This window comes from Myodes glareolus, chromosome 12, assembly GCF_982192425.1.
Source record: "Myodes glareolus chromosome 12, mMyoGla1.1, whole genome shotgun sequence".
Classification (NCBI taxonomy): Eukaryota; Metazoa; Chordata; class Mammalia; order Rodentia; family Cricetidae; genus Myodes; species Myodes glareolus.
This window is the reverse complement of record NC_142037.1, coordinates 63,514,740-63,527,035: the sequence shown is the minus strand read 5'-3', so window position 1 is coordinate 63,527,035 and position 12,296 is coordinate 63,514,740.

The window sequence follows — 12,296 nt, the reverse complement described above, 5'->3', positions numbered from 1 at the left end:
ATGTGTGGCACTGAGCAAGAATATGGATTTGGGAATTTGCACTCAAATTCCAGACAAGTTACTGAGTCTTTCTGATGCTTGAACGCTTCACCTGTACCATGCTTGTAATGAAATTGAACTAATATCTCTCTAGGTGGCTGTGGACTGGCTCAGTTCACCCCCTTTTTCTGACTTGTAACTTTTAATAATACATGTGAAATAGCCTGAGTGTGCAACATCCTAAGAAAGAAGAAATGTCTGTATGTGAGAAAGAAAAAGACACAGGAGAAGGAAGTATGGCATTAGATTTGACCCAGGAAGAGTGAATTATTTTTAGAATTTGCTGTCAGAGCTCTCTTGATTATCTTTATCTTTAAAGACTGAATCAACTGGAAATGCTTGAGCCATTAGTGACGGAGTTCTAAACACAGGAAACCCATGTATCGGTAAAAGTTTAAATACACCATTTTAAATGAGTACACCAGTAAGTCCAACACTTTGAAGACAGAGGTTGAAAGATAATGTTGCAATAGCATTATTTTTTTTTTACTAAAAATTCATAAGCCCAGCCTGGACTACCCTGTCACAAAAAATTAATAATTTAATGTGAGAGTTTGATTGTAATTGGCCCCAATAAGCTCACAGGGAGTGGCACTTTTAGGAGATTGTTGGAGTAGGTATGGTCTTGTTAAAGGAAGTGTGTTACTGTGTGGGTGGGCTTCAAGGTTTCAGATGTGTTCAGGCCACGGCCAGTGAGACGGACCACTTCTTGTATCACAAAATAAAACAAATCTGAAGCATTTTAGAGAATTCATGTCATACAAAACTATCTTTGAATAGAATGAACCAAAACTAAAGAAAAAAACAAATAGCAATTATGTTATTTGGCTTTATGTCAGTTTGACACAGTCTAGAGTCATCTGAGAAGAAGGAACCTCAGTTTAGAAAATGTTTTTATCAGTTTGGGTGATAGGCAAGACTGTGGAATATTTTCTTTAACAGTGAGTAATGGTAGAGGGTGCAGTCCACTATGGGCAGTCTCCCCTGGGTGCGTGGTCCTGGGAGTTCAAGAAAGAAAACTAAGTCAGCCAGAAGGAGTAAGTCAGTGAGCAGCCTTCATCCTTGGTCTCTGCTTCAGTTCCCACCTCCAGCTTCCTGCCTTGAGTTTCCTCTGTAATTTCCTTGCATGGCAGACGACTCCACAAGCTGAAATAAACCCTCTCCTGTCAGGTTGCTTTGTGTCATGCTCTGTGGCCCAGCAGTAGAAACCCTTCTAGGACAGAAGGATGACTGTGGTATGTGTGCACACTTAGAAATACAGTACAAACAGCACTGAAGCCAACAATCCACGGAGTAAATAGAGCATCTCAGAAATAACCAGAATACATCCTAAAGGGAATGAAGCTAGAAATACTTCACACCATGATATGAGTGAAACAGCAATGGATGAATTGAATATGGGAAGGAAAAACAAAAAAGAGAAGTAACCAAGGAGTGGTTCGTTAAAAGGTGACTAATAGTGATTCACATGTGCATAACACAAGCGTAAATAATGAGATAAAGCACAAGTTACCAACATTAGGAGGAAAAGAGCTATCCAGTAGATTATGAAAATGTTGGCAGTATAATAGAATTTAAAGACCAATTAATACTCATGGCCTTAGATGATCAATTCTTTAGGCATCACACATACTCAAAATTAAAATATTACCTCCACCCATGGAAAAATGAAATCAATAACTTGAGGAGGCTTTTGCTGTATTAACTGAATTTTTAGTTTTAAAAGATCTTTAAAATACATCAATATAAGGCCCCAGTGACTTCATTCAAAGAAATAATATCCATTCCATACAGTTACATCCACAAAAAGGGAAAGAATAGAAAGGCATTGTTTTAGTTAGTGTTTCTATTGCTGTGATGAGACACTATGACCAAGGCCACTCTTGGAAAAGAAACACAAATTGACGTGGTGGCTTACAGTTTGAGAGGTTTAGCCAATATTGTCCTGGCAGGCAACATGGTGGCATGCAGGCAGACATGATTCTGGAAGAATAGCTGAGAGTCCTACATCTTGCAACAACAGGATGTGAACCAAGACACTGGGCAGTACATAGATAACCTCAAAGCTTGCCGCCACAGTGACACACTTCCTCCAACAAAGTCACAACTCCTAATAGTGCCACTTCCTATGAGATTATAGGGGCCAATTGCATTCGAACTACAGCAGGCATTTTTTTAAAAAAAATGAGATCACTATGACTAAGTCAAGAGAATCAATACTTAAAAGAAAAAAAGCAAAAATATAACCTCCAGTGTGATGTGCTTCCTTTAGTAGGTCATAATTCAAAAACCTTTCCAAAAGCGCTACAAGCTGGGGAATCAAGTGCTCAAATGTTTGTATGGGACTCTGTATGGGGAACATCTCATTCAAACCACCGTAGGAACTAAAAGAAAAACCAATCAAGTTGATGGATGAAAAAAGATCACTAGACAAAATTCAACATCCATTCTTAGAAAAACATGCTGAGAGACCAAGAGTTGGGTATTCAGGTTAATGACTCCTGCTGTTCAGAAAGATAAGAAAATGATTAGCTTTGCAACATCAAATCCCAACTGGACCATGCAGCAAGTTCAAGGCCAGCCTAGACAATTTTAAGATTTTTAAAATTGAAAAAGAACTGAGGATGTAGTTCAATGGGAAATTGTTTGCCTGGCATATACAATATCTTGAATTCAAGTCCCAGTGCTCTTAGCAAGAGGTTAAGAAAAAGAGAAAGGTGTGAGGCTGTTTTGTTTGTTTGTTTGGTTGGTTGCTTGTTTGCTTGCTTTGGTTTTTCATGTAACCCAGGCTGCCACACAGGTATGGTCATCTTCCTGTCTCAGCTGCATAAATATTGGGCTCACAAACATGAGCTACCATGCTCATCTGTAGCATGAACTTTAATCTCATGACAGCTACCCAGGAAAACTTTGGTGCAGATAATGCACCCATTGCAAAGCAAATCTATAACAGTAGCTTTCATATGGGCAGCTTGGAACTCCCTGGGAATATTAGAGATGTCCAGCAACGTTTTTAAATATAATAACTCTTCAAGGGAAAGGCTGATGTTGTTTTGCCTGGGACACTGGTCCAGAGGAAGACACTTTTCTGTGTTTATATTTTCAGAGTAAAGAGGTGGAACTTGGCTATTTTGAAAGCAAAATGAGAAATATTGAAGGATTTCTGACATTAGGTTTTCTCAAAATTGAAAAGTCAATTATTTTGCGTCTATGTAAAGGAAGAGAGAGAACGGAGAAGGTTCCATAAAAACTGAGACTTGTGCCAAAGGATCAGCTACTCACTGTGGCCTCCACACATCTGCTGCTGACACCTCTCAATAGAATACAGAATAAGCCACAGGTGAAAGACCCATCTGGAGACACAACCCCCATTCAGACTTGACAGTGGGCAAAGAAGCCAGGTGGGGAAGATACAAAGGGAACAGTATTGCTTATCTTCAGTAAACCTTTTTCTGTTAAGAGAGAGAGAAAAAAAAAAAAACGTATATTGTACAACGAACTTGTAAAATAACACAAAAGTATGGATTATATTTTCAGAAATTTGAAAATAACTGTGATAAAAACAGATTGTGCAATGAACTTTGTGAAATTTATAGTTTCAGAACGTCAAAACTTGGGTGTCTCTGCCTAAGGAAACCTATGATACTCAAAGCAATGCTTGGCTTTCTAAAACTTCCTTGATCAAGAAAGAAACAGACTGAAAAGCCTGGCTTCCAGGTGAGCAGTTGCTCTAACAGCAATCTTCTGAGGTGTCCAGAATGAATAGGGCAGATAAAATATGAGGAAGGTGATGCCAGGACTTGGCACCCCAATGAATAAGGGGCTTTTCCCGTGAATAGACTTGGTATCAGCCCACACGACATTCATTTGTTTGGATTGCCCTGGAGTGAGAATAGCTGGTTGCCATTTTAAGCACCTGTAAAGCTGATGATTTCTTCTAAATGTATTAGTCTCATGGCAAAAATGACACTTTCTTATTCCCATGGTGCCTCTCCAATATGTTCATAATTAGAGCAGTGATCATTTAGGGGCTTCTTCTTCTTCTTCTTCTTCTTCTTCTTCGACTTCTTCTTTTTCCTCTTCCTCTTCTTCTTCCTCTATTTATTCTTCATTATGAAAGAAGGAGTATTTCTACTGTTTTTATGTTGTACGTACACACACACACACACACACACACACCAAGGGAAAAGTAACATTTTATTTTTAATTTCCCTGAGTCGAAATCTCACAACCTCCCACCTATGTGTGGAAAATTTCTTTATACTGCATGCATATGATACTATGATTTGTTTTATAAAGAAACTGACTGGCCAGTAGCTGAACAGGATAAAGTAAGGTGGGAGAGTCAAACAGGATGCTGGGAGGAAGAAGGATGGAATCAGAGGAGTAGTGAGCAGATGCAGAGGAAAACATGGTATACTGTACTGAGAAAAGGTACCAAGCCATGTGGCAAAGCATAGATAAGAAATATAGGTTAATTTTAATGTAAAGTTAGGTAGTAGCAAGCTTGAACTATTGGCTGAGTATTTATAATTGATATTAAGCCTCTGTGTAGTTGCTTGGAAATAGCTTGAGGAACAGAAACTTCTGCCTACTCCCATGCATAATGACCTATAGTCAATTAATAACTGGTAAGTGGAAGAGTTAGTCTGCTCCAGAGACAAACCCTTTATCCAATCCCAAGTATTCAGCTTTTAACATAAATACAGATGAGAAACATCAAAGGACTCAATGCATTGTATTTATATATGCATTCGTATAACAATAATAAAGAAGTCCTGAAGCTGAGAGAGGGGACACAGGAGGAGCTGGAAGGGATAGAGTATTGGTAAAAATGATGTAAATGAAAAAAAAAACATATGAAATTCTCAGACAATGAAATAAATGTTTTCTAAACTTGTCTTATTTGAGCATTGCATTAAATAACAATATTTACAACTATTTAAAAACACTGTTAATACATTTTTAGTTATTTGTGTGTGACAGCCAAAATGTCTTTATGTACTTCTGTCTGAATCACATAGAACAACATCTAGAATGCTGAATTAAATTCCAGACCTAGCAGTCTTGAAAATTATTCAAGATGTTCAAGGGGTTTGCAAAAATGTAAAGTCACGACACTCAGCATTCCCTTCTCAGATGAGGTCCTGGTGTAAGAATGACTTTGATTATATTGTTTATTCTAACCAACGCATTGAATATAATATTAATATTTTAAAATCAAAATCCCCAGACAAGCAAACTTAATCTCTACTTGACATAAGGGTTGTTGTCACTATGAGGGACTGAGTTCAGAGCTCTGAAGGAATGAATTCCAGTAATCAGAAAGACAAAGGAAATCGGTGTCTCCGGTGTCTCGAGGAGGAAGTGAGAGAATGCCTTAGCAAACAGAAGCAGACAATTTAAATTCTGTTGAGTGGAGAGCAGGTGATCAGAAGCATGAGGCTAGCTGAAGCACACATGAATAAGAATGACATAGCCAAACATCTCTGACACATACTGTGCTACAATGACTAAAGTAGGCTATGTTCAGCCACAAGATACACAGGTGACTATGTGGAGCACAGACCTTCCCCTCCATGCCGGCCCTCCTCACGTGTTTTGCATTATATATATGCTAATTCACTCTGGGAAGTTTCTGATAAACCAGGACTCCTTAGGACCATTCAAAGGAGGAGTATCTTGCAGACATAGAAAAGACTAGCAAAATACTGAAATGTAAAAAGAACCCAACCTAGTGACCTGAGAGCCACACTATACAGGTATATATACAGGTATATATACAGGTATATATACAGGTATACTTGAAATGACACCATAGTTCCTAACATGGACTGTTTGGCTTGGTTCCGTGTTCTGAACTGTGGAAGACAGCCTTACAGACTATAGTGCTTTGATGAGAAATGCCCTCATACATTCAGGTACTTGAATGCTTGATTCCGGGTTGCTGGTGTTTGGAGAGGTTTACATCCTTGCTGAAGGAAACACACCACTGAAGGTCGGATTTGATAGTTCAGAGCTTCCCCCTACTTTATTTTCTTATATTTGCTGTTGATGTGATCTCTCCAGTCCCCATGCTTCACCCGGCCATCACAGACTACTTTTCTGGAATCGCAATCACGAAGAACCTCTTCTTTCTATACATTGCTTTTTGATCATGGTTTTTATCACAGCAAAAAAAAAGTAACTAAAAACAAACACATGCTATCCCTGAAACATCTCTATTCCAGGCTAGAAGTATGAGCAGTATTGTCACAAACCATGCTTATAGAGTGACTTTATCTGATAAGTCCCATGAGAAGCAGAACTCATAAAGCATGCCACTATTCACCACCCCATACATGTCCCCATTTTAGCTTTTAGGCTAAATCCAATATTTAGTCCCTGCTAATAGAAGCCTGTGCATTTTGCTTCTTTCATTTGAGCTGAATGGATTTCAAGAGAATAGAGTTAGTTCAGGAGAAGCCTGACAGCCTCTGCCTTTTGGGACAGATATTAGTTTTTACGAGTTTGGTGCAGAAAATTTTTTGTTTCATTTTTCTGCCGCGGCAACTGGGACTGTGTATTAGTTTCATTTTGATAGATGACAAAGAGATGTACAAACCACAAGATATATTTTTTGGAGCATATTTGATAGAATCAGAGACCTTTTGCCCTATTATATACTGCCTGGAAAAGTTAAATCAGACAAATGTAATAATTTGGTTTCCCCAGACTTTGTTAAAGGAGCTAGTTTGAGAGATAAAACTGTATCCGATTCCTTTGTTCTCCATTATGAAACACAACCATAAGACAAATTCATAGATCAAAGGCTACACAAAAGATGACATATCTGGTTTTCCTTCATAATGTATTTCCTGCTATGGTATAGATAATGTATAGAGTCAGCATGAAATATATAAAATCTTGACAAGTTAGCACAACAAAGCAGCATCCTCCAAAGATTTATTCTGTTTCCAAAATTTGCTCAGGAGCAATAACTCTCCTGCTAGTAAGAATTGAATTAAAGGAAAAGAAAGAAAGAGAGGGGGAAGGGAGAACCCTGAGGTCCAAACAGAAACTAGAGGTTTTAGTATGTGTGAAGTACTTCTGGTGACCTAATAAGAGTTTGTTGTCTGGAGGATGGATAAACCCTAAAATTCCAAACATGGGAATTGTATGGCCAGGGAGCACAATAGATGGAATTCTTCTTCATTGTCTGCTGACCTTCAGGATTGTAGATTGTATAAAAATAATAAGATAAAGCACCATTTTATAAAAGTAAATGAAAGGAGAGACAAATGAAATGTATCCAACATTATTGAATGGATCCTAGAATGCCAAGCATCACTCACGCCATTAGTCAGCTTCACTAGCATCAAGATCCCCCACAATCCTAGCTGGAGCAATTCCAGGAATTGTCACTGGTAGAGCCCAAGACCAGCCATCCTCTGGGAGTCAGGACTTGCTCTAATGCCACTCCTTGCTCACACCGCTATTTTCCACTACTTTCCTCTTTGCATCTCTATGTGTCCTAAAACACTAGTTACACACTTATTGGGTGTTTGCCAGATGTCAGACGCTGTTCTAAATACTTTGGGTTAAACAGTTGGAATCTTAGTAAATGATAGTTCCTCTGTTGAAAAACTAAAGTGAAAGCTTTGAATCTATAGGAAATCAGCTCCAGGACTTTCACAGACACTGAAGCTCAGAGATACCCAATCTTTTATATACCACAGCTTCAGGACTGGGAAGATAGCTAAGTCAGTTATGTGCTTCCCTCATAAGTGTGAGCACCTCACTTTCAGTCCCCTAAACCTACACAAAGCATCTAGGCCTGTTGGTACTCACTTATAATTCCAATCCTGGGAGATAAAACCTGGAGGATTCCTAGAGTTTGTTAGTCAGCTAGAAAGGGAGGATTCAAATCAGGAAGAGAAACTTACCACTGGAGCTAGACCTCCTTAGAGTTTTCTGGGGTAAGGGACAGTTAGTTACACTTTAAGGAGAAAAGTGAGCAGAGTTTGGGTAGGTTGAGAAAGATATTGATTGGGAAATTACAGGAAAAGAAAGGAAGGAAAGGAAGGAAGGAAGAAAGAAAAGAAAGAGGAAAAGAGAGAAGAAGGAGGGAGAAAGGAAGGAAGAAAAAAGGAAGAAAGAGTGAGTGAGACAAAGAAAGAAAAAAAAGCAAAAAAATGCTGATGAAAATGCCAACAAAGATGGATCATTCTGAGACATTAAGAACATCTTTCTGTAATTGTCTTGTCATGGTGTGTTTTTCTTTCAGAGCCCCATTCAATCTGTGATGGTCCTGATGTAGTGCAAGATGAGCATCTCTCTGTGAAGCTGGGTGGTTAGTTCTGTACAGAAATCTTTATTCTGTGTAATTCTCAAAGCATGGCCATACTCTATTGCTTGCTCATGGTCTATGAATTTATTGATACCCTATAGGTGGATTTAATAATGTTAAATGCTTCAGAGAGACATTTCTTCAACATTTCCAAACAACATTTATGGCTTTAAAAGAATGAGCAGCTCCTTATAGCATGACTGCCAAACACTTCATTTGAGAAAGTTAGGTTTAAATCACAATTATGTATATAGTAAGATCAAATTAGAAAAAAGATATAAATTAGAAAAGACATATGAAATGGAGTAGGACATTAGCTGATAGTTTCTAAGATAGTATTTTAAACAATATTAAGCTTTTAAAATGTATTAACTATATCTAAAACCTTATATTGAATTCTTAATTTCTTTTCAAAAGAATGAAAACTTTAAAATTTATCAAGTGACTATAACTACATTTCAAACTAATGTATTTTTCCTGCACTTGAGTGAAGAAGTAAAAATTGACATGTTCTCTTTTCCCAGAAAATGTAGTCATACTTACCCACAGCTGGACAATGTCAAGACAGTGAAAGACTTTGGAGTACTCAGCTTCAAATAAAATGTCTAAATCAAACCTCTACCCTCAAAGCTCAGGGGGCTACACTGAAGAAGAGGGTAAAGATTTTGGGAGACAGAGGTGGTGGATGAGTCCGAGGAAGCAATGTCTTCCAGACACAAGAGAACTGATATACACATGAACTCACAGAGACTGTGATAACTTACAGAAGACCGCACTAGTTCAGAACAGACAAAATTGCAGCACTGAGCAGGGGATGGGAAAGCAAAGTTCCACCCTTAACCAGGAACCTATTTATAATTGTTATATTCTTGAAAAAAAAACCAGTTTTCTCTAATAAAGTATCACTGGGTATATTCTATATTTCAGGATAGGACCCATGTCCACGAGTAGTTGGTCAACACAAAACAGAACCCAAGAACCCATTTTCATTCACACACTTTTTGTTGTTTTGTTGGGGATTTTTGTTTTTTTCCCCTTATTATGTTTCTGTTAGTTTATTCTGAGTTACATTTTGTTGTTGTTTTATTTTGCACTTTTTTGAGGTTTTTTTGTTTGTTTGTTTTTTGAGAGAAACAGACCATTAAGTTGGGTAAATACGGGGGTAGCAAAGATCTAGAAGGAATTCCAGAAAGGGAAATGATATGATCAAAATATATTGTTTTAAAACAACTTTAAATAAATATTTTTAAAAAATTTGAAAAGGAATCATATTTATAGCTAAAGTCTGATGCCGCGTTTTGGTAATATACTTTTTTCAATATTTTGGATTGTCAGCATCTAATTTCTTAACACAAAGTCAAAACTATTATAAAAGTATATGAGATATACTATTATATAAGTATTAATTTGTCTAAATTACAATTCAAAAGTAATGAGTCAGAACACCCTTTTTGATGTGTAGCTGCATTAATTGTATTGAAATACTCCTTCCTGAAAGGAGCAGGGAGGCTCATAAGACTCCGGAAGTTCATGAAACTTACAAGACTCAGAGAGTTTATAAATTACAATTTTCTCAAGGCCCCTTCCCAAGGATAGAAAAGCAGTAAACAGTGACTGATGAGAGGAGACACTAGTGGAACTGATTATAACTCTAGGGGGGACAGTCATTATCCGTGCAGAGGCGGACATTTCAAGATGCAAAGGCTTTAATTTACCCTTGTTCCCGTACGTGACCCTCGTAAACTTATAACTCTTTCATTAAGATAGACTCTTCAAGAATATGTTCTTTTTTGTTGTTTTATAAATAATACCATTCAAAATTTCCACTCCCTCCCCTTCTCTACTGTAGGTACCTGTGTAGGGTGAACAGATGTTTGGGCCTGTCTTCCCAGGAGACTTCTGGAAGCAGTAGTAATTCAGTTTGCAATGGAATTCTCTCCTTTAAGTAACAGAGTTCTTTATTTTTCTCAGAAGGATTTCAACTACTTCTTATTTATAGCTGTCTTTTCCAGCACTTTCTAAGATGAAGAATATCAGTAGATAATACATAGGTAATATATGGGTTATTTAAATTCAGGAGGGAGTATTTCAATTCAGATGAGATAGCTTTCACAGCAAAACAGTGTCCTGATAATCCATAAAAGAGGGAGTATCTGCAGGTGTCAAGGTTGTGGTCAGCAAAGAAGTGAGAATGAAAAGTCAGAACAGGACAGATTGATTTCAACCTGGAGCAAACTTCAGGGAGTCTGAACCCAGGCAGTTTGCTGACAGTTTATTTAAACACAATATAGTTTGGTAAACAGTTTTCTGGTATAATAAAATCACCTGTATACAAGAAAGCATAGTTACCCTGAAACTTGATTTTGGGTACATGTAATTACTCGAGAAAAAAAAATTACTCTGGAGCTAGGCTACCTGTACTAGTTTTAGGGTCTAAAGAAGGATCTGGCCTGGTTTCAGTTATGCAAATAACACAGAGGTCATTTGGACAATTAGCCATCTCTAGTCCAGGTTGTGGGAGCCTGAGGTAGCCTCTGGTTATACAGGTAAGGCAAGAGTCATTTAGATTTATAGGTATTTCCAGTTTCAGTTCTGGGAGCTTGGAGGAGTACCTGGTTTTACAGGTGAAGTAAGGGTTATTTGTATTATTAGCCACCTCCGGTCCTGGTTGTAGGAGTTTGATATGGCCTGACCCAACAGAGAACACAGATCACCAGGTTATTAATCTCCTCCAATTCCATTTGAAAGGACAATCCTGGGTGCTTAACTTTCCTGATTTCCCTGGAGATCCGTGGGCACGAAGACCTTCATGCTCTCAACACATAAATAATATAAAAATACATAAGTAACACAGATAACAGATAAGACAAAGCACATATCTGGTTCTACTACAATTAGGCATAAATTCTTTTATGTTTCCATGCATATACTGCATCCATGCTATTTTGTGTGAGCCGATTATGTGTCATAGCATTGAAATTTCAAACTTGCTGCCAGAGTTGAACTCCAAAGGATGACATTATATCAGAGGTTACACCTGCGAAAAAATAAAACTGTCTTCATTCCTAATTAGAAGCTCATGTATGGCCGTTCAAAGTTGAAGTGCTGTGAATGAAGACTCCATTATATAAGCCAGCCCACCAATGTAGGGCAGAAAATCTTTTGGGCACATCACAGATGAGTGGGGGGTAATATTCTTGCCCCTTCTGTACTCACTGGAGAATATTGGCAAAGCTCTGTCAGTAAAGTTCTCTTATCATAAGAAATCTCCAGAAAACACAAATTTTGATTATTTACTCAAACACTCATCTGCTGCATTACACTACATTATATGAATGTATGTTTGATATATTTTCTTTATGTAAAAGTGAATCATACCAGCTTATAAAATGGACTACTTAAAATATATATTTCAATTAAGCACAATTCAAAGCAGGTTTTTACAGCTATGAACTGAGTATCAAGGCCATTTAGCATTTTACGTTTTCTTGTTCATTATCCTGTAATTCATCACCATAACCAATGTGCACATGATAGAATGTTGATTTAAATATTTGCTTTCTCTTTTTATGAGGTGAAATATTTACTTATTTATACATTGATAATTTAATCCCATGCCAATCTTTATATGTGTGTATTCATATAAAATTTCACAATTTGGGCAATAAAGATCTAACTGGTTGGTATTGGTATTTCAGAGAATGGGCATTAGCCCTTCTGTGAAGCAGTAAGACACTCTACTGATGCTATTGTAAAAGAGGGGTTTTGTAAGGCAGCTTGAATGAGAACAGAAACAAGGCATACTCAAAAGGCAGAGCCCCTAACATCATGCTTCTCTGGTTTCTTTCCTCAAAGCACAGTGCTTTAGGGAATTGGCTCTGGTTGCCTGGGACCTTTATGGCTAGCTCTTCTCAGTCTTTTCTGATTC